Genomic DNA, 25,319 nt, shown 5'->3' on the forward strand with positions numbered 1-25,319 from the left:
TCTCATCGATGACGGGATGTACTTCTGAAGGGAAGTGTTGTACCTTGGCCGGCGATGGCACTTAGGATTCAACCACAGTTCCCGCCAGTGTTGCTGTTTCGGTGGTTCGGTCATTCAGTTTTTTCCGTGTGTCTTCAGGTGGGCCGGAGTAGCCAGTTTAAAGTGCGCACATATGTGACATATGTGAATTTTGCCAGCGCAAGTGGTTAAATGCAAGAACAATGAGAAAGGAAGATTTCAAAATGTATCCTCAAATGATATAAGAGCAATTTTGTAAATAATGAATTGCAATAAAGTAACTCTAACCATTTGAAGGCGGACAGATTATTACGCTTTTTCAAAGGTTTATTTTATTTTATTTATTTTTTTCTTTTACAAAACTTGCTTTTGTCACTTTTTGTCAAAATATTTTAATGAATATTTGAATATTTCATTGGTATGATTCTTTAAAAAAATTAGTATAATTTTAAATTAATTGAATGTTTTCAAAATAATTTTAAATTTATGTCGTTTCTGTTGAGGATTTTTTTTTTATATTTGCAAAGCGAAAAAGAAAAAATAATAATTTCTGGCTAAATGTTTGTTATTAAAGAATTCTTTACAATTCAAAATTAATTCATTTAAAAAAACAATGTAATCAATAATTACAAAAATTATTGAAATTTAAAAAGCTGGACTTAATATGTCCCAATGTCTTTCAAAATTTTGTCAATCCGGAGAGAAATTTGAGGGGAATTGAATTTGAAGATCGGTTGCTTTAATTTTTTGATTGAAATTTATTATTACTTTAAATTATTTCGGTCAATTTTTAATGGATGTCTTATAATTTGCAACCTTATAATTTGTTACAAATTTGTATAATTTGCAATCAACTAATATTAAAAAAAAAAATTCAAAATGATATGAACATGAGCAATAAAAATAATTTTTTTTTCAAACAAAATTATTTATTTGTATTCTAATTCTATAAAAGTGAGACATATTTGTAAAAAAATATTCGGCGCCTGAATTTATTTTTCGCTGAAATATATTATTATTTTTTTACAATTTCATGTTTCCAAATAAAACCAGATTATTAACTTTTCAGTTTTCTTAAATGCATCGAATTTTCTTAAAATATGTGGTACTCTTTTAATTTACCTTTTCCTGCTGATTTTGAAAAAAAATCACTCTTAATTTCTAAAGGCATAAAACTATTGTGTGTAATATATATGGATTATTGAATTCTTTTAAGAGAAAGTACATGTCACCTTTCTTTTTGGGATAGTGGGAGGCTGCTTTTTTCAGCGAGACTTTTTCTTGAATTAGTGTCCATTGTTTTCTTTGTTAGAACTGAATAATTACACACACACACACACACACACACACACACACACACACACACACACACACACACACACACACACACACACACACACACACACACACACACACACACACACACAAATAAAATCAATCGTAACATTTGAAAACTCTCATACGTAAAAAAATTCTCCAGCATGCTCTAATAAAGGCGTTGACAGGTATCTGCACTTTAGATATTAAATGTGTGTTCCTAATTTTTTTCATCTAGTTCTGTTTGCTTGTCAGTTAACAGTCGGGCAGGTAGACTTCATTTGAATGGATTTCACTCAAAATTTGATAAAATCTACACATTTTATGCAAAGACCGTACATTACATTTCATCTGCCAAGCTCAAAGCACTTTTGAGGCATAATGCTAAAAATGTGTTTTCCTAATTCAGAGAGGTCGTAAACATGCAGCCAAAATCTCGAGTTCGAATTTATTGACGATTGCAATACTTTCTCTATGTTTTGCATACAAGAAAATGAAAATGAAGTTTAAAAAAATTGAATTCCCCAAAATTTTAATACATTATTGATTTTTGCAGAAGTATAGTTTTTGCGCCGATTTAAAACATATTTTGTGAGCCCGCGTCCTGGCATAGGGGTAGCCCATCTTCCTTGTGATCTGGGCGTCCTGGGTTCGAGTCCCGATTTGGGCATGGTTGTTCTTCATCTGTTCTATCTGTGAGATGTCTGAATGTGCCCCCTGTAAAAAGGGGCTGTGCAAGCGAATGTGATGCGTAAGTAGCTAAGACGTACTCTTGGCCCTAGTTGGTGCTACTAAAACAAGAGACGCTCCCTTGGCTAAAAATCGCTGACATCGTCAACGAGATTGTCCATGGCAAGTGCCATTAGAAACAACAACGATATTTAGGGAATACTCCTCAATTTAATGAACTATCTTTATTTTATAAAATGGTGATATTGTGCTAATGCAAATGTGCTTTGTGTAGGAAGTTTTGAATCTCAAATTAAATATGAACTTTATGTAATATATTTCTGATAGTCTTTTTATATGTGCAATTAAGTTGTCGTCAATATATATGGAAACGCATGCACATCTCTTTCCTTGGAGGGATACTGAGGGCTGCTTTGGCTCGAATATCTTTACAGGGATGCTCAAGGCCTTACCTCCTCTATCAAGAAAGTTCAAAATTTACACCAGGCTTTAATGGCGAACGAGATAGTCTTTCCACCGACTAATTAAATGCTTATATCAAGAATGTGTTCATTTACAAAGCTACTTCGACATGTTCGATCGTTGTCATTTGTTACAATGGCGAGTGGGAGTCGGGAAGGTCCACACATATCGCTAGAAGCTTGCTCTCGGCACTTTCCATATTTTGAATCCATACACTGAGAATACAGAAAACATTCCAGACTAAATATTTACTTTGATTTTTTTTTTATCACTATCTAAAAGATTTTTTCAGAGTCTCTTCGATCAGAACAATTTGAAAATAACATTCGAAATTTTATCTTGCCTGTGAAGAATGCGGGTTGATTTTTTTACTTTTTCTAGCTCAAGTTAATCCCGCACTTCATTGAATGCGGTTGAAGAATACGTATGCTTGGTATTTGTGTATAATGGCTTCAAATTAGATAATCGATTGACCAAGTAACAATGTTTTTTTTTTCGAAAATTTATGATTGATTTCTAACCGAAAATGAATTCAGAGAAATCTTTTGGGGTGAAAATTCAATTTTAATTTTTAATACGTTTAGTTCTTGAAATTCCCATCTATATCCTTATTTCAATGTGCTAGAAAACTGGATTCCGCAGAAATATATTCTAAAAGTTACAGCATAACACGTCTGTTATGTTCCCTCATGAAATCTCTGTTCATTATTTGGTAAGATCATGTTAACCTTTTCTAGGGCTGTGGGAAGTATGCTCCCCACTAAATTTATCAATCTTTGTATGAAATGATGTAGGTTGGCATAAGTTCTGACAAATTTTTTTAGTAAGTCAGAAAATTAGATGCTTCATTTCTTTATCTCAGACAAAATGATGTGTCTTGATTTGTTACTTAATTATTAATTAACCAAATTAATTAATTAATCACATTAAATTTATCTAATAAGCTAAATGAATCCCTTTTCTTATTCAAATTTCAAGCCTAAAATTATTTTAACATAATATGATTAGAAAAAAGTGGCCCTTTAAAGGGTCAAATGATAGACATTGGTTGATAAGAATTAAAATATATTTTTCAGAACTCTGTTGGAAGAAAAAAGAGTGAACGTTAAAAAACAAAATATCCGTAATATGCTCAGAGAAATGAATGATGGAGAAATGCAAACGAAAAAAAAATCTTCTGCTAAAAGTGTTTTTTTATTCGTTTTTTTTATATTCGTTCGTTTTTATTCGTTCCTTGTTTCCTTTATATGTCCAATAAAATTAAGGTGTTAGAAATATATACCACATTTTTAAACTACTTATCATTTGAAAGTAATATGCATAACGATCAACGATCGAATCATGTTTATATTAAGCAATTTACATTTTTATTATGTCATTTATTTCTTTGTGCTCAGAAATGCTTGACACTAACAATTATTTCATCGCTGATTGTTTCGTTATAATGTTCCATTTCAATTTTAGCCATCTTACATTGAAATAAAAATAAGTGTCTATAATTCATAAACGATTTCATAAGAAAACTATAGAATTGTAGGATAAATTTTCTGGGATTCTCTAAATTAGCAATAGAGTCATTTTGGATGAAGCAGTATTTCAGAAAATAAAAATTACTTTCATTAATTGAAACTGTCGCCACATAGATTCGCATAAATATCAATATCTTTGATATGATATTTATCTATATGACTATATGGGAATCTATATAATTGTTGATATTTATTATATCAACAATCTAAATGTAAATAAATTGCATTTGGGATTTATCATAATATTATTTGTAGTTGCTAGAATTATACACAATCTATCATTTCATTCTAATAACTGAAAGATCAAACTTCGCTAGTCGCCATTCATAGAAATGATGAACTGTGGAAAACGTCTGTTTCTCAATGATACATGTAGAGATTATGCCGTAAAAAATTAGGGCCCCAAATGGCTTCTTGCACCTGGGCCCCTTCACAGAGAAGGCCGGCCCTGTAAAATATCACAGAATTTGATTAGCATGTTTTCAACATTGTATAATCTATATGATGCTCATTGCCGGCCAAGCTGGCTTCTGTTGTATTGACATAATTTGTATTTTCGGAGATAATGAGTTCACGCTTTGACTCCCTTGATAATACGTTACGTTTCGCTGTATTGATTCATATCAAATCTTACATCAAGAATCGAAGGTCTTTGAACTGATATTGAAATTTCTTTCAAGGTGTAAATTTTAACATTAATATATTGCCTTTTTTACTGAAAATTTTGATATTCATTGCATAACGTAATTCCAAGTGGTTATGCAGAATGCTTTCAGTATCTTTCAAAGCACACGCTGAGGAAAAATTATAGTGGTATAAGATAACCTGAAATCTACTGCTTTTAGTTTTCGTTTTATGTGTAGTTAATTACAGCCTTTTAGATTCCAGTGCTCTTAAGTAAGTTGAAAGTCGGTTTTCCATCCCTATCTTCTTTTTGAAGTGAATTAAATGGAAAAAAATCATTGCACTTCAAATGGGAAATTGAATGATTTAATTCAATTACTATTATGACGTGTAAATAAGTTAGACCATAAAATAAATCTGGCGCTTTTCAGCTTTCCAATCTCTTGTGGTCCACTGCAGCCGTCTCTTTTCTTCATTGGAGATGCAGGTCGAGTTTCCCAATCAATTTGGGGAGCGGCCGAGAATTCATTGTCGCTTCTATGGGAATCTGATACACCTCGCAAGAAAAGGGCCTGTTTTACTGCTTCATCGATCCAGCTCGCACCAAACAATGACAACGCAGAGCAAAAGTGGGAGTCGCTTTTATTCCGATATTTCTCGTCAGTGATTTCCTGAAAATGCATCTTACTCTCGTCTACAGTGGCGGAAAATGGTAGTTTTAGGTTTCGGCATTGTAGTTTCTCCAAATCTGCAAGAAAGCAGAGCTACTATTGAAAAGTTATTAAATGACCAGATGTTCTTTATGAGCCGAGATCATCTCGATTTTTGACTCTGTCTCGAATTTTCTTTCACAGCGGGTAAACCGCTTTGATTTTTTTTTTGGACTGGAAGTCACAGTTCTCCTTATAATCCATTACATTTTTTTCCCAAACTTCTATTTGTTGCAAAAAAATTGAAAAGGAATAATAAGAATTCTAAAAAAAAAAAAAAAAAAAAAAAAAAAATTATATCCCTGGTTTCTACAACACACAGTTTGCACCATTGATCAGATTTGGTGTTCAGATCATGCGTGATCAGATTTGTCGGATCAGAAAAGAAAGTGGCTGTTTTAATGCCCGAGCAACTTTATCTGAAATTTGAAAAAACGTCGTCACTGTAGTTCTCGAAATGGTAGAAGATCCCAACTGAAAGAAAAATTTGAACTGTTTTCCGCCATACGAATTGTTTTTAGTTTGCATTAGGTTTTTGAATTATTATATTAGATCTTATTTAAACGTACCAAGGAATATTATAGCATTGCTGTTGCTGAAGATAGTTAGAAGAGAAGTGTGTTCTTTCTAACCAGAATATACTGCAAATATCTACTGCAATTTTTTTAAAAAAAAAATCATAATAAATTAAATGAGCGCAATATATTTTATGTTTCATCATTATGAACCACCTTTGATATTTATGTAATTCCTATTTTCTCATCACTTCCTTCAGATTATTTTCCTTTACACATAAACTCTGCATGTGGTGTTTATAGTTCGAAAGATACAAGTTGCATCTGGAAAATAATTAAAATTTGGTATTAAAATCATAATTTGTCAGTTTTTATTATTACTTAACAGAAATCCCCTTAAGATATTCTTTTTTACCAAACTTGATATTAAACTTCCAAGTCCGGTCTTCCCTTAATCTGAAGAACACATTTTTGGAATTATGTTTCTGTTGAGATTGTTAACTCTTAAGTATAGCGAGTTAGATAGCTGGTATATAGTGCTATCACTGGAATTCTTGATGTTTATCAGATTTTCAATTCAATCTATCAATGGTCAGTAGAAGGTTTCTGCATAGATAAATAAAGTAATCAGATAGGTAAAGGAAATATGGTATGTGGCCATCACAGTTGTAAGTTTGTATCAAATAGGTGGCTAGAGGTAAGAAAATCAAATCCATAGTCAATTCACTTCATTGTGCTATAAATTTCAGCACAGATTCCGCAACATAGTGTCCTCACATGAAAAAAAATCTAAAGGTGTATATTTCCGCTCCATCGATATTCTGATTGTGAAAGAGTTCTTCAAGAGAGAAATAAGTAATGTCACTTTGTAACAAAGCAGAACCTTAAAGTGGTTTGTCTAATTTCATGCAACTAAATTATTGTATATGTTCCTCTGAGAGTATGTCTATGGCCACTGTCTTGAACCAGTATACCTCTTCTCTTCCTTTTGATTAGACTGAGGATTCTTTTTGAAATCGAGATACAGAAGTTCCTTTCTCGTGTCAGTAAATTGTGCATAGGACTTTGCTTGTGAAATGATTGTATTCATAATAAAGGATATCATCACATAAATTGGCACTTGACCGCTCTGTTTCTTGGAAAACGAAAATTGAAATTTGACCTTGACCTTGCTTATAATCGGTGCAGAGAAGCTTACAAACGTTTTGGCTTCACTTTATTTATGAAAAAACAAAAACATTCAAATGTTAGAATAGCTGAAAAAAGTGTTTATTCATCTTCTTGAATGTCTAAACCAATCATATGTTTGCTAAAAATTTTGATAAAGCTTGCTACAGTAACCACTCATAATTAGTCCTTGTTTTCCAATCTGACATTTTAAAAAATTATGCTTTGACTACTCATCAGTTATGAATCTAAATTGTATAAAATTGTAATTTAGTTTATCCCACACTTAAGGAACTGAAATCTCCTAAAATAAAGTACACGCTAAATAAGTACCATGCCATAATTTTGGTAAGGAATATTATTATCCAAAAATATCTTTACATTTCTGCAGTAAATAAATTCCATAAAAAACCCAAAAAAAATCTTTGATAAATAGAAAAATAATGATAATGAAGTACTCAAGGAAATCAATTCCTGTGATGACAACTATTCTAAGAATACTTAGAAGACGCATAAGTAGCTATTTCTCCCAAGATTCCATGTCCCACAGCATCAAACGACTGCTGTATGAAATAGAATTGCCGATACAAACTCATTAAATAATGTTGTTAATTCATAGAAGCGAATTCCTACTTCACTGTCATTATTCTCGTATTAAATTGCAACTAAAATTTTCCTTATTGTGTACTATCCTGCTTATAGTAACACTTCCATATTTAATAGGTAAATGTCTTTATAATGTCATTTTTTTCTCCAGCAATACTAATACTTGGAGATTACCAGCTCAAGAACTAGGTCAACTCAGTAGAAATCGTTATTATTTTTCTTAAATAGTTCTGATTAGATGGGCATTCTGTTACTGTGTTTTTTGGTTTGGTTTTCATAAAAAGAAAGGTTTAATATTCTTCATCTGTTATTCATATTAATAATAATTATTTAAGGACTTTTTATTTATTAACTTGTCTGGTATATGACAATTCCCAAGTGTTGGTTTATGCAGGAGTTTTTATGCCATCTCAAAAATATGCTATGCTTTGAAACATTTGAAAATTAACCAATTTTTTATATGTATAATTTTGTGTCTGCATTGCACTTTAACAAGATCATGAAAAGAGCTTGTACAGTTTTCTAGCTATTCGTAAAATCTTGCTTTCTTTGCTACCATGAAAATGAAAAAAGTGGATCTTAAATTATTAGTAAGAGCTTTAAAACATACTTAAAGAATATTTATTACTTTTAAATTATTATTATTATTATTATTATTTTGAGAAAGCGAGATTTTAGGGGAACACTTTGAATAACAGAAACCGTTTTACAATATCAAAAATGTATTTTAAAATCTTTGACTCTTTTTTCTTCCAAAACTGATGGAATTTTATTTTTGTGTGTCTGTGTCTCTAATCTTTTTTTCGTTAGATTTGATTATCTGTTTCTTCCTCATATTCAACGTTAAATATCCTTTAATGCTAAAAATTATGTCAATCGATTTTGACGAATCTTTACGTTTTGGACCTACTCGAGTGTGATAATAATGTTGCTGTAATTTGTTTGTTAACATGCATTTGAACTCAATTCAAAATAAAGAGCTAGGTTAGAGAAGTTCACCAGTACCATACAAGAAGACACGTATGAATCATTGAACCGGTATAGATACCATTGAGGCTGAAATTAATTTTTTTGGCATCAAAATTTAGAAAACAGACTGATGACTTTTTTGTATATTGGCCTCTTTCTAAAATGGAGTTAATTCCTTTAGAATCAGCATTAAGTTTGCAAAATCGTTTTTTAATTTCCTTTCTTACATAATTTTATGAATAAAAAAGAAACAAGGATTGTCAGCATGTGACATTAAAGCAAATTTAATCTAAATTCTGATAATATCCTCTTGAATCAATGAATTATGATTGCAGCGGCTCACTTAATCTGATTAATAGAAAATTATTTCGGTGCAATTTTTGCAGAATCTTTGCAATAAATCTTTTTCCTGTAAACGTAAGCATGGCACACTGGCTTGCATCCAAATCGAGCCATTTGCATTGGACCCATTTGAATAGAAACGATTCAGATTTAAAACTTGGAACCACACCCAGTTGGACAGCCCTATCTCACAAATGTCAGTTTCACTTAGTACAAAAAAATATAAGAAAACAAGAGCAATACAAAGAGACTACTGCAGATTGATAGTCTCAGTTAGTCGTTGTGTAAATTATGCTTGTGGAAAAATCTTATTTTAAGTAGTTTTGCTGCCATTTTAAATTCACATAAAAAATGCCTCCCTCACAAAACTGAACAAAAAAAATTAACATCAATTCGAAATAGTTTGTATGACTGTTGCCAAAATGGTTTTCTTTGAAAAAAACTAATTTCTGAAATTGATTTTGATATTATAAATCTTTGTTATGTATTTTATGGGTTTCTATTGCAATCACTATCAGAACTTGCACACTTAATAGTTCTACATAACGGATCAAATTAACGAGAGAGTCAGAGTTTTATTCTTTGTTTCATTTAAGTTCTAGCAATTTACTCAGTGGCAGATTTCCAACTAGTAGATTAGGCAATTGTTTAGGTCCGTTTGACCGAGAGAAAACCTCAAGCAGATCGATTAAACATACCATATTTCTATTTGCCAAATACATGCATTTTTACAAATATAAATTCTATGAAGGATTAGGATTATATAAATTTCATTGGTCAAATATCATAGCACATCAATTATTAAAATATTTATAAACCAAAATCTACTACAATTAAACTGTGTAAAACGTGAACGCTGGGCATTTTGGAATATAACAGGTCAATAAAAAGAAACAATATATATATATATATATATATATATAAAATTACTAAAAATATTGATATAAAATAGATCAATAACAAGTTAAAAACGTACTGAAATGTGAAACTCATGTGTGCTCATCTTATTAAAAGAGTGTTATTGCGCATTTCTTAAAGCCGCAAAATCCATTAATCCGCCACTGAATTTACTGATACATTTCGACAGATAATCAAGATGACAGTTTTAAACATACTTTTTGAAAAGTAGATCGAAACCAATTGAGCCAAATTTTACTTTCACCAAATTACTCTTATTTTCTTGGAACGATTATCACTTTTTTAAATATATATTTTGCAATTCTAAGTGTTTAGAGCATTTTCAAATGCTACAATTCCAATAATGTAATTATTTTATTCACATGTTCCTGCGTTTTTCCGTACGAGCTTTTGTTAGGACTTCAACTTAATGTTAAACTTTACAGGGGCATAAGTCGGCGTCCTGGCATAAGGGTAGCGTGTCTTCCCCATGATCTGGGCGTCCTGGGTTCGGACATGGTTGTTCTTCATCTGTTCTATGTGTGAATGTGCCTTCCTGTAAAAAGGGGTTGTGAATGTGATGCGTGAATATCTAAGATGTACTCTTGGTCCTATTTGGCGCTACTAAAAACAAGAGACGATCCTTTGGCTTAAATTCGCTGACTTCATCAGCAAGCTTGTCCATGGCAAGTGCCATTAGAAACAACAACAGGGGCATAAAGTGTAAAAACGCTAAAATATAAAAATTTCTGGAAAGTTCTCATCATTTTCCAGTTACAACAGAAGCATTCGATTTGATAGAGCACGCCATTTGGAGGCTAGCAAGATTCCCAGATATATCTAAAGAGTTCTATTTAATACTTCTGATTTGGTCATTAATTTTACTGGGGAATCTTATTTCAATTTTAAAAAAAGGATACTAGAGGAAACTCGTGATTATTTCCTAGTAATCTGCACAGTTCCTCTATGAAGGTAACGGAGATTTTAATTTTTCCATTCGAGGAAAAACAGAGGCGCTATAAAGGTTTTCCGTGTCCATGGTTAATTAAACTAATTATTGTAGTGATTTTCGTAATTTGATTTCTGCTATATATTTAACCATTACTAATTACTATTTAGGATTGTTTCATCACATCTAATCACGGCAAAATTCACAAATTGCTCACTTTCTTTTAAAATACTGTTATGTTCTCTGAAATTTCTTTACTTGCGCTTTACCACCAAATAGTGGTGTCGCACGGCCTAATGATTCAGTTTGGTTCTATTAGCAAAATGCGCTCTATTGTGGTAACCATTTCGTAAAATTTGTTCCCTTTTTTTAAATAATTGTCTTGTCTTTTGTTACATACAAAAATATTCCATTTTTCCGGTTATCAGATTCTGATTAATTTTAAAGCCTTTTCCCCCTATTTTTAAATCTTTCTCCTCCAAATGTTATGAAATTCTAGTACAGATACTGCAACTCTATCGGATATTCCTGCTCGATAAATAAAGATATATAATTGACAACTATTTATTAAACATTTCAGTATTCTATTCATGTCATATTATTGTTTTGAAAGAGCTGCTAAATTTCTAAACAGCTCTCTCTACTGTATATCTTCTCTGTCTTCAGCACTACGAATACTGTAAGCAAAGTCACTTTTTCATTTGGGCATTTATAGTACAAATAAGGTATTAGAGAAAAAGATTGAAATAAAGCGATATATTTCCAATTCATTAATATTTATAGTCATTTTGTCATCTCCAGACATGTTCGGATAGTCATTCAATTTCTGTCGTCATTACGACATCAGAAGCTATTAAATTTCGTATTATTTTCCGTACAATTAGAAATGAAAAAAATTAAATTTTTTACCTACTCGTAAAATCTTTAGAGCTTCTGTCTACAATAAATGCATGTAAATATATAATATTAATAATGATAATTTTTTACAATACTTTAGTGAGACAAAAAAAATTCGGTCTAAATACTTATGTTTGAATTATTTTACATTTTTTTTATCATTTCCTAAAAAGGGAATAACGGTTCAACTGAATGAGTCAGATCAAATGAAATTTAGAAATATTTCTGAGTTGCCTTATTTATATTTTTAATTATGAATGCTTCTAGATACAATTGAAGAAAGCAGAAATTATTTGATCATTTAAAATTAATTGATCGCTTCAAGGTATTAAAATCATTTCGCTTCTAGGTATTAAAATCAAATCATTTAATCATCGATCTGAAATTGAATAGTTTGCAGTTTCAGTATGTTATAAAACATATTATAACTCTTCTGAAAAAATTTCTGACTCATTTTTCCACTGATTTTACTAATTTATTTATTTATCTTTTTTTGGAAACTGCCAAAATTGCTGAAAACACTGAAGATTCACATCAAATTTATCCGCTGTCGTTGTAAATATTCAAATTAATGTAACGCTTTTGTGAATACGCTTTCATGTAGGCATTTTATCTGAGTGCGTTTAAAACTGACTGAAATAATAAACTTTTTACGAATATATGTTTTCAAGAATAATATTTCCAGAGAGGACGTTCCTCAAGCAATACAGTTAAAAGTAGATTTACCAGCTCTTTTCCGCCCTTATTAGAAGTTATTGTAATCAATGAGATATTAGTGACTAACTAGGGTAGGACAAATGGATCGTCTGCTCTGGGTGCCTTAATATAAGAAATCGGTTTCGTTTGGAAGAAAAGTGCTTTTTTCTTTTACTCTTATTCCAAATATTCTTAAAAATATAGGAATACAATTCTTTTTACAACCTGATTACTAATCCAGCTAGGTCTGCCAGGTTTCTCAAAACAAAATAGCAAGTAGGAAATTTTAACATTGTTCTTTTAACCGAAATTCCATTGCTGTAAAGCTTATGTACCTCTTAAAAATGTGGATTACAATGGGAAGGGAGGATATACTTGATAATTATAATATTTAACCTTTCTAAGAACCATACTGGGGTTACTGAGCCACAATGGGAAGGGAGGGTATACTTGATCATCATCAAAATCATCATAAAATCTTTTAGAAAAGGGACATAATCTTTGACTTTCTCAAGAACTATACTGAGTTTACTGGGCCACAACGGGAGGGCAGGGTATACTTGATCATCATAAGACTGCCATGGCCATGTTCCGTGGAGAAAGCAGAATTAGTTCTGAAAAATACACATTTGAGACAAGTCAGGCTACAGTTAAATTCTAAAAGACGAAGCCAAGATGAAGAGAAACTGTAAAGAGTCCGAAGATGATAGATATGATGGAAAGGCCTCGGGTTCGGAATCGGATGGTTTCGGGTTCGATACTCGATTCCACCGAAGAACCTTCGAGTAAGTGGGTCTGGTGCACGCTAAATCCATAGGGGCCAAACTCCCTTTCCCTTTGTGGAAGCTTGGGGAGGAGGGATGCCAGCTCATGTGTGGTCCTCGTCATCTGACCGATTTAAAATCTCGAAGTTAGTCCCAAAATAGCCGTAGTGTAGCTTTAAAACAGGTCGTTATTATAACTAAGCTAAAGCTCAGCGAGATGATGATCGATAATCGGGAAACTGAAGAGCTATCTAATATATGAGTTGAACTTAGTAATATAAAACAAGCTGAAACGTTGTGCTTTGAATGCTGCACAATGTTTGTATGAATTTTAAAGCACAATGAGTACAGGATGGTATGCATTATAACTATATGTATTTGTTGAATAAGCAACCTGAAATAATAATCCAGAACGTCGCTTAGCTCAGTACTGGGAAAATGGTGCTTTTAAAACCGCAGAAATTTTTTAAAAAGTCCATTTTCGTTCAAACTTTAAAAAAATTATTGCTATAAGAAAGGATTCAGAGAAGATATTTATATTTGTTGAGGAAATTTATGACGATATTTATAGAAAGGAAAACGGAGGGACAAATGATAAAATTTAGATCACACGCACCGTCATATTTTCAATAAGTGCTTCATATTCTAATGTAGAATATAGTGATAAATTATTTATTTCAGTATTATAGATTATATTCACAGCACTTTTTTATAGGCTGTCTCTAATTTTTTATATACGATTTATTTCAATTATCGAGATAGTATATAGAATTTAATTTCTTTTTCTTTTTGAATTATCAAGCATATTATTAAAATATTATGAATAACAAACTAAACCACTTTTTCTACTTTTTCCAAGGAGTTCAATGTAGTTTTCTGCAAGAAAAATCCATTCAAAAGAATGGAGTCTACAAATAAACGTTGGCACCTTCCTTTCAATTAGAAAATATATTAATGACAATGCATTATTGAACCAGGAACAATAATGTAGAAATGCCAGTACAGTAAGGTTTACACTGTTATCAGTTCCAGATTTATTTCAGTTTGATGTTGCATCGTTTTCTGGATTAAACATTCTGGTTGTGATGAAACTATCGCGTGATAATAAGGAAAGTGTTACAGTAGCTTTTCAAATAAATGTTTAAAAGGTCCCTCAGTTTTACAACGTATGAAATATTTTTGTAATATAAGATCCATATTTAATTATTTGACATTTACCCTTTTCTAAGGGAAAAGACAAATTAAGTGAAAAATCTCCACTTCTACTCTTTGACAGGAAAACTATTTTTCGATATAGAACTAAAAAAATAAAAAAAAGTAGGTTTGACTACCACGAATAAAACAGAAATTGATTTGTCGAAGTTCTAAGAAGAAATTGAATCTTAGGCGGCAAATCGTGATCCAGAAATAACTTGGTCATGCCGTAAGAGAAAGCGGAAATATAACTTTTATGACAAAAAAAGAAAGGAAGAGAGAGAGAGGCAACAACCGATAGTCCAGCGAGACCAAACAAATACGCCTTCAAGTGTTCCCGAAATAGAATCCGTAGTATTTGTTTTTACTGAATGGCAACGAGAAGAAAAGTTGCGAGGCGAAAAAAGAATAACCGTTTTCGAAGGATGATTGTTTTTGCGCGAAACCTAATTTTAGATACCGGGAAGTTAGGTGGGAAACGAGCAACTCTGAATACTTTATGAAATAGTTGCTGTACAGACAGATGGTTCACGTTTCGCAACAGGTGGATATCAGCCTATTCTTTTTAGGTCCGTGTATAATATCAGTTACAAAAATGGTACCCTTTTTTATTAAAAAATTTACCTTCTGAAATATTTAAGCAATGCTTTCTCGATGCAGTAATTTTGAAGTAAAAAATTTACTCCTTGGACTTTTCGTATGCTTTCATATGATGTTATCATTTGCATAGTCTAGGCTTTATAATAACTAAAGGGCCGCGGTGGTTTGGTGGTAAGGTTTCGACTTTGGAACCGGAGGATTTCAGGGTCATGACCCGATTCCACCGAAGAATCGTCATGTAAGCGGATCTGGGGTACACTAAATCCGTCCGGGCCAAACGTTCTCCCGCTGGTGTGGAGAAGGGGGTGCCAGCTCAGGTGTCGTCCTCGTTATCTGACCGAGGTTCAAAATTACGAGGTCAGTCCCTAAATAGCCATAGTGTTGCTTTAAAACGGGACGTTAATATAACTAAACTGAAACTAAACTTATAATGACTAATTCTGCTATAATCAAATTCCATAGAAGTTAAATCATGCTTTTTGAATGATGCTATGATAAACATTCTCAGTTGAATGAAAATACGCATTACAAACATATTGAAAAATTCAGATTTGAAATAAATCGGAAAAGGCAAACATTTTGTTGAAATGGGTACTGTCTTTTCGCAATATAAACGTTAACTTCGTGGCAAGCGCTAAACTAAGCGTAAAAATTGATCCGTAGAACACTTAAAAATAGACATAATGAAAGAAACTGTTTTGAGTTCTTCTGTTTGTGTGTGTGTAAGTGACAATTTTTTAAATTGGGGAAAAAAAGGGAACGTGGCGAAAGTATTTTTCCTTGCCGAATCCGCCAAGATTTTTATCTACATTTTCGCCAAGATTCTAATCTACGTGAAATCTATGTGCAAAATTTCAGGTGAGGGAGGGGGGTCCATTTGATATATCGTGCTCAAAAGTAACGGAAATTCAACAATTGTTGATTTTTGTGAATTAATCAAAAACATTGGAACATTTTATTTTATGTGGTAAGTCAGACTCCATTCGCAGATATCAACTTTCAAAAGCATGAATTTGAGCGTTTTTTTTTTTTTTTTTTTTTTTTACTCATGCTTATTTTGAGGAATTCAAAATTAAGCAAAAATAATTAAAACATTGAATGATTTTGTTTATACCATTTATAAAATTTATTAGTTAAGATAGAAATGAAAACTGTGACAACATTTCATAAAGAATTGTTCTTTTTTTCTTAATCATAGGAAATTCCAATATGCTTCTATTGCGAACTCTACCGGCACGAAATTCTTCATTAAAATTGCGAATCTCTCCCCCCCCCCCTATTTCCAATTTGGAAGACTAGATCATAGCATTTAAAAAATATATATATCGGAGGTATTATTGCTATTAGTGACACAAAACAATTATTATTAAATGATTATTAAATTCCACCTAGCGAATTTTTTTTAATTAACAGAGATATAGTAATTAGTTTTAAATAGGAAAAATAATTGGGCACCTTGCTTTTTATTGTGATTTAAATCAAATGCAGATCTTATGTATTTAACGTAGAAGATGAGACTGTTTAGGAGAACTTCTATGGATGACAAGCGGATTAAACTCATTACTAGTAAGAATTCTAATCCGAATAAAATTACAAAGGATTAAAAAATAATAAATTGTTGGAGTGACTAATTTCTTCCTTTAATTTTTGAATTATATGTGTCTATTTTTGAAGGCAATAACTCACGAACGTAACGAGCCCCTCCCTCAATGCGAAAAGAAAATAATTTTGCAATTTTATGCATCTACCTTTGAATGCAATAACTCAAAAACAAATGACAAACGAAATTTGAGACATGTTCTTTATAATAAACTACATATTTCTGTGTAATTATTAACAAAATCCGCTTTCGGGAAGACTCTGCTCTTGTCTATACGCATGTAAACATCGTAAATCATACATTCAAATAGCTTTAAACATTAGTCCTCGCATATGTTTTTATCATCATATTTGCAAAATCTGTATCCAATCCCTGAAAGGATTGGCTGTCTGTCAGCATTTATGATGTGGTTTGTGAAGACTGTAACCACACATACAAGAATCTATATAAAGGAAATTCGGTATTAATCTAGCTATCAAAACTGCAGATATATCTGCATCATATTTGATCCCAACTTGAAAGATTTCCAAGATACATGCTCGCTTTTCTTCACTATACTATGAAGCACAAAATGAGAGATAGCATTTTGTCACCAGTTGTCAGCTGTGATTTTTTTTCTCCTGATTTTTACATTAAAGCAAAAATGTCGACCGAAATTATTCGGTTTTCGTGAGGTCCTCTTCCCCCCCCCCCCCCTCTCATTGACGCATGTTTCGTATCTACTCATAAAATGTCACGAAAATATTTTTAACTCTTTTCAACCATTCATCCGTCTTCTTGGGCACGGAAACCTCTCTCAACTTTTCGTAAACTAACTACTCTGCATCCGTCAAAACAACACTCGTTTTCTTTTTCCTCTGACTCGCTGCCAAGTGGGAGCTCATCTTCGAAAATGGCACTCGTATTCCGGACTGTTGCCTCTTAATGTGGCGGATAAATCTCGGCTGCTTTTCTGTTTGGCTGACGATTTAATAAATGGGCTGATGCACGAGAAGAAAAGCTTTTTGTTGTTGTCTATATAAACCAGTTGTCAAAATCTGGAAACATACTTGATCCTTATATCGATTACTATTCGGACTCTGGGCTTTTTATAATCTCTAGAATCATGTTATCCTCATCCTCATCCTCATCCTTTGGTTTCAAAAGTCTTAGATATTTTTGACAAACTAATTTCTCCTAGTTACACTATTTTATTCCATTGGATACCCTCTCATGTTGGAATTTTAGGCTACGAAGAGGCAGACAAGGCTGCCAAATTGACGACTAATTCAATCACTACTAATATTCTTGTGAGCGACATAAAGGAACACATTAACATGCTTCTTTATTCTAAATTTCAGAAGCAATGGGACCTGTAGACAAACAAGAAACTTCATATTATCAAACCCCTTGTGCAACCTTGGTATTAGCGAACAGAAAAGCAGATACTATTTTAACTCGTTTACGCATTGGACACAATAGATTCACCCATATTCACTCATTGCGGTGAACAACTGCCTCTGTGTTCAAGATGTCATTGTCAAATGTCTGCCCAACAAATATTGTCGGATTGCCCAAATTTCAATGCCCACCGTTTGCAGTTTTTTTTTTAAGTATTGCACTCCATTATCTTTCTTGCTCGATAAGATACCTCATGTACAACTCCTTGCATTTTAAAGTCCTTAAAGTTTTACTATTTATTTAAATTTTGATTATATTTTAGAGTTTCATCCCATATCCCCTTCGATGACTGTCTGAAAATGATATAATTTTACTTATTGTTTGGAGCAGCGTGGTCAACATCAGGGCTCTTGCGCCAGAAAACCTCAAACAAATCCAAAATCCAAATCGATTATTCTTAATTGAAAATACTTTAAAAATGTCAAACATTTATAATACTGATACTTCAGTTTTCTTTAAATAAGAATGTTAGTCTATTTATTTTGTTGTCGCATTTTTGGTGATTTTCAAGTCCAATAATAAAGTTTTCTGCTGGTTTTTATGAATAAAATTATTTGAAGGTATTGTTATAGTAAATAAAATATTGCTTACAAGCACTCTATTTACATTTGAAATGTTATTTTCAGATGCCAGATATTTTCTAATGTTTATTTTTTCTCATTAGAAATGAATTTAAATTCTTCAAAACAAATGGTATTCATCAGAAAATTCAGTCTTGAGATTTTTATAATATTTCATATTTAAAACCTTGATAGAGGCGAACATGTTTTTTATAAATTTATGCATTTGTGCCTATCTGTTTGTCTGTGTGATAGTTAAAAAAAGCGGGAATGATCTACCAAATCTTTATCGCATACTCTCTAATAAAAATGTTAAAGATTTTACACTAACACGATGTTATGTTCATTTTTAATCTCTAATAAAGATGTTATGTTCATCTTTAATCTCTAATAAAGATGTTATGTTCATCTTTAATCTCTAATAAAGATGTTATGTTCATTTTTAATCTCTAATAAAGATGTTATGTTCATTTTTAATCTCTAATAAAGATGTTATGTTCATCTTTAATCTCAAATAGAGATATCATTATTATGTTCCCCATCATCGCAAAAAATTTTCGAATCATAGTTAAGGTAGAAAACGCCTTCCATGGCACAGGCGTACAATAGTTTCTAAATATTAATTTTTGGCGTAAAATTAGCATTCTTACCTTAATATATCTTGTTATCCTTGGTGTGTGTTTTGGCGATTAATCCCTGGCATGTAGTTAATGATATCCGAAAAACCGAATTTGTGTTTTAGACGGGTTAATCCGAAGAAATTGAAATCAAGATTTGACATAAAATTACAATTGTAGTTACAAAATCACATACCAAATTTTTAATATTTATGTCATTGCTTTTTTCATTTATCATGTTTACGTGCTTCTGAACGTATAAACCAACAAATGGTCGCGATGGATTTGACTCAAAATTTGGCAGATGTCTACATTATACATGTTAAATCTATTTACTGAATTTTATTTGTCTAGCTCTCTCCGTTTTATGGTTATCGTATTAACTTACATTCAAATAGCTGGACAGAAATATTTCCTCTGAATAGATTTTGCTCAGATTTTAACAGAAATTTACAAATTCTTTGTTAAGTTCATATACAAATTTCATCTATCTAGCTCAAAGGGCTTTTGAGTTTTCTTTGTCCCACATAGACGGGCAGAAAAAGAGACCTATTCCAAAATTGTGTTTTTCGAATTCAGTGAGATCTAAAATGTAAAGACTCGTTAAAATTTCGAGTTCGAATTTTTTGGAGATTATAATATTTTCTCTATTAACGACTGTTGTATTATTTTTTACTTACGAGAAAGTAAAAGAAAAAAAAAGCATTATATACGTCCAAGCTTAGTATGCGATCTTTATGCATGAATAGTAGATTTGTATTGGATATTTTAAGCTTAATTCATTAACAAAGAATATATAAACGTGAATGACTGAAAATGCTTGAGTTAATGAAATTTGGAATTCAATTAATTGAGTTTTTAATTTAATTGAAAATTACTGTGACATTTATTCATAGAGACGAGATTTTTTTTTCTTTGCCCTAATCAGTAAACTGATTGCTAAATGCAAAATAAGGTTCTAAACTTAATTCAACTGCAGATCAAGAAATGCTTTACTTCGGCTTGATATAAAAGAAACGGATTATTATGAAAAGGGCAGAATCTAAATTTTTTTTGGGAAAATTACTACAGAAAATTACTGATTAATAATGTTCTAAAACTTAATTTAACTGCAGATCAAAAAATGATTTTTCTTCTGCTTCTTTTAAAGAAACTGATTATTATAAAAAATGGCAGAATCTAAATTTTTGTTGTAAAAATTGCTACTGAAAATTATTGATTACTAAATACAAAATAAGGGTTTAAAGCTTAACTCAAATGTAGATCAAAAAATGCTTTTTCTTCTACTTCATTTTAAAGAAAATTGATTATTATTAAAAAGGCAGAATCTAAATTTTTGTTGTAAAAATTACTGATTACTAAATACAAAATAAGGTCCTAAAGCTTAACTCAACTGCAGATGAAGATATGCTTTTTCTTCTGTTTGATTTAAAGGAAACTGATTATTATGAAAGAATATAAATTTTTGTTGTGAAAATGTATTTTTTCAGTATGTTTTCGTTCTTTGAAATATCTCAACATTAAATTTCATGCCATTATTTGTTTAGCATTATTATTTGTTAGAGCACGTTCAATTATAAAGGATCCTGACATTCTACATCCCTTTACAGTTGGGAGGATTTGAGCATTTAATATATTCGATTGATCTCGCTCTTCCCCTCCAGTATGGGTGGGATAAAGTTCAGAAAATCTGGGCTCTTTTTGAATATTACTACCACTACAAAAAGTTTAGAAATCAATTCAGGTCCTGATGTAAAGTGGAGTCTAGTAACTTTGTCGTAACAGAATTCCCTTAATTATAGAGACTGTTTATCGTCCGAGCAGCACTGCCATTACGAAATGGAAGGTCAAGCAAACTATAAAAGCCTCTTCATCGATCTGGTAACGTCTTCGAGTAAAGAGCACGCTTGCATTTATAAAACAACTTCCACTAACAAAAAGCCTTCAAAAGCCACAAACGAAGCATTGAAAAGCCACAAATGAAGCATTGAAAAGCGGCACATATTTCGTATCAGAGAACAAGAGCTCATTACCAAGAGATTCCATTTACGGCAGGCGCGTGTTTTGTTTGGGGTCGGGGAGGTAAACACTTATATCGGAATCGATCTACCCCAGATCGATACTTTGTCTCCTGCCTTCGCACTTCCCGACTTTCCCCCCTGTTATTTGCACCAATTAATCGAAACAGTCACTCTGCAAAATTTGAGAAAGTAAAGCAAATGAATGGATGTTTCACTTGATAGACAGAAGACAGCATTATAGAAGGGAATATATTCTAAATATTGTTAATTTATGAGTGTAAACAATTATTAGTGTTTTCTTATTTGTTTAAAATACAGTTTTCTTACTCTTAAAACAAGGTTAGTTAAAAAGAGGAAATAAATAAAAATCAAAAACGTCACATTTTGAAATCCGCGTTTGAATGTAAAATCTGTGCCAAAAATTTCACTTTTGAGGGAAAAAAAAGTGTCCGTAGCTAATTCGAAAAGGTTCCGACAAACTTCAAACATAGGTAGGTTACACTAAAATATCATTTTTCAGCTACAGTGATTTATATTATTCCATTCGTAGAAGCGAAATTATGGGGAATTACACAGCAATGCTCTTATAGCATACATATGTATTTAGCTTATCAATCAAATTAGGGAATTGGGTAAGCAGCAATATGTCTGTATTTGGGACATATGCTTGTTCTAAATAATGATTGATTGTGTTTCCCAGTCAACTTTAATTCCAGACAGCGATGATACAATCGCTGTTTTAACTCTTTCATAGGTCTCCACCTTCGTACTGGTTTTCGCGCATGCTCTCTACGAGATATGATCGTGAGTAAGAGCAAACCAATACATTATTTTGATGAATCTTTTTTGTACAGTTATATTTATGATTCTATACTTCGTTTTCTTATTGAACAATACGATCAGACCCTCTCTGCAAGTCCATTAGGAATTAAATGATGCTCTGATGTTAGTTAATAAAATTTAGTTTCTTTTATTAAAAAATGCCAAATCTGCTTGATAATTAATCCATAAACTATCCCAAGACATTTTGGTTCCTCTAATTTGTTGCCAATCACAAATTTGTTTGGTTCATTTCTTAATTCATTAATCCATCAGGCCCATATAAATTCCATTCTTTTCTTTAATGTTTGCTCCATATAATACAAAATAATATTTTTTTTTTTTTTTTTTTTTTTTTTACACTTCAAGTTTTGACACAATCCCACACAATATTATATCTTAGTCGCTTATTTGGAACATTTTGTAAATATTTCTCAAAGATGACCTTGAAATCTAAGAAATTATGTGGGCGGCATATTACACTTTAATTCTCCTCCTTTGAAATATTTCTAACTTTAGGCATTTCAATAAAATTATAAGAACAACAAATAGCAATTCTATAGGAAACTAAATATTATAAAACTGCCAAAGAGACGAAATTCAAATGATAGTTATTTAGAAGAATTTCTAGATTTCTATAAGATAGATTTTTTCAGGTAACCATCTGTAAAAAATCATAGTTTAAATTGAGATAATTAAAAGTGTTTTTGCATTTTAAAATTAGATTATGTCTATATTTATGACTATGGCTATTCTTACATTTTATGAATGTTTATATAATTTTTAATTAACTCTGTTTTTTACTATAAATTCGAATAAATTGTTGGATAATGATAAATTTGAATTATTTCTACAAGTACAGGGTGAATCAAAATGTATTCCTGTCTGGGACGCCCTGGCGCGAAAACCAGTCGAAATAACGCCTTCGTAATTAGAGGATATAGATTTCAGGAAATCTATTTGTTACAATTAATTCAGATCCTGGTGTGTCCTATTCTTAATTTATATCGATCAAACGCCATATTTCACCTAGCAGCTCTTTTTTATCTAATTTTTTATTGCACGAAACAATTTCCCTTTGCCTGAAATATTATATATCCTCCAAATATGAAGGCGTTACGTCGACGGATTCTCACGCCAGGGCATCCCAAACAGGGATACTTTTCATTTGAATCACCCTGTACATGAATGCTATTTTTGACTTGTGTAAGTTCATTATAATGCTTTAGAGTAAATGTGTGTCATGAAGAGTGATTCTTATTGCTCTAATTTTCTCTTTCAAAATCCTCTAGAGCACACGTTTAACGTTTCTGTCATTGCTATAATTTTTGTGTAAGCCGATATCCTACTAAGCTATTAAAATTTTGGAGTAAAAAAATAGAAATATTTTATTCTCGGCTTAGTATTATACTCCCAGAATCTAGCACATAAATTCTTCTTATAATGAGTATACACAGAACATGTAACGAGGACATATCGAATTTTTCTCTATAAAATCCGTTCTTCTCACAGATTAACAAATAGGGACAGTACACATTCGATATCTTTATATATCTAAAATTTTATATGTATTGCTCATTTCGATGCTGAGGTCTTATACTAAATTTTAACTCGATTTTTTATTCTTAAAAAAAGTATTTGTTTTTTCCGACTTTTGGAAGCCAAGAACGTGTAAAATTCTCAAAACGGAATTCCCTTTACTTTATTTACAGAGGCCGAGGCTGCCTCTCATCAGTCTCGCTTTTGAGATTGGAAATTATAATCTCGAGACAATATTATATAAAAGATGCTTTGTGCAGAGCTGATATAAGCTTTGCCCGCAGAGGTTCAAAATTTTCTCATTAGTGTTAGAGGGGAACTCTCGATTTATGTGTCCTTCTGCCATAGCCACGAAAAAATTTATCTTCAAAACAGGACGTTACCCTCATTTATCTTCAAAGCAGAACGTTGACATTTCTAATTATTCATGTGCGAGACAATTAAGACTGAAAAATTTGACAACTCTCGACAATTTTAACATGTTCAATTTTGAATTCCATTAACCCTTTTACTGCATAATCGTTTTAAAATCTCTATTTAGATGTATTTATTTTTTTTCAAATAAATTCAATATTTTTCAAACAAAGTGAACTGATACTATATTATAGTATGTAATATAACATAATATGTTACAGGATAATAATATAATATAATAAAAATCTGTAATCGTAAAGATAAACTGCGAAAAACGCGGAATGCAATAGATAGCCAACCCGTGGAAATCGCAGAGTATGCAATTGGGATATTAACATATCGTTTGTAAAAAAAATCATGGACTGCTTTGGGGCCGTCTTGATCATTCCAACCTTGGCCATATGACAGAGACGAAATCACACACTATCTTCCTATATCCATGCTACGTTTGCGGGAGAAGATTTGATTTTCAGGATCAGATCTGAAGTATGCATGGCAGATATGTGGTGTAATCATTTTTTGAACCCAGAAACCGCAGTTGGGAACTCGGGTATTTTAACATTAAGTGATTGCGGCTTTTAATAAATTCGAGAGCTTTGAAACTAAAGAAAATGTTGGAATTAATATATAAGAAAATGGGAGGAGAAAGAAATGGTTGCATTGCACTTTTTGAAAGTGTATTAGGAAAGTATTGACCAGACAGAGTCTAAATGGGACAGACATTGAAACATCTTTCCGTCAGTTGGAAACAGCTGGGAAATAAATTTGCAGGAAGAAATGATTTCCTTTGGAAACTTTTGATTATAAAGTAATCGGTAGGGAAACCAAAGCAAAGAATTTACTTGGAAAATACATCATATGTTCATAATTTATTTAAAAACATTTCCCTATTCATTTGATCTACACAGCTATCATATATTGATAAAATATGAGCTTTTAATCCAAATGTACTGGATATAACATATCGGTAGACTATAGTTTATTAATGGGGTAATATTAATTGTCTCTTCAGCGGAAAACAATGATAATACAATAAAAAATTGTTTCACAGACTAAAAGGGCAATAAGATGTATTTATAAAATATTAATAGGATTCTGCTTTAGAAACAGATGCAATTTCTCATCTCTAAAACATAAAAATACATTCAATCTTTTTTTGCAATTATAACAATTCTCGTTCTAAAATGCCACTTGTACTTATACTTCAACTGATATAGAACATATTTTTAAGATAACAATTATGGCAGGGATTATACTTAAAAGATACAGCTTTAGGTTTGTCCTTTTAAAGTGAAAAAAATCATGCATTGTCATTTTAAATTATTATAAAATCGATGAAATGCAATCTATACTTTTGAAAAGT

The 25,319-nt window shown here is 31.6% G+C and overlaps 1 protein-coding gene across 4 annotated transcripts in view; it reads left to right on the forward strand.

The window, feature by feature from the left end:
* The window catches only part of LOC129965637 (potassium voltage-gated channel protein Shal-like), a 226,446-nt gene that overhangs the window by 185,063 nt on the left and 16,064 nt on the right, over nucleotides 1-25,319 (forward strand). The window lies entirely within an intron of this gene.

This window comes from Argiope bruennichi, chromosome 4 (genome assembly GCF_947563725.1).
Source record: "Argiope bruennichi chromosome 4, qqArgBrue1.1, whole genome shotgun sequence".
Lineage (NCBI taxonomy): Eukaryota > Metazoa > Arthropoda > Arachnida > Araneae > Araneidae > Argiope > Argiope bruennichi.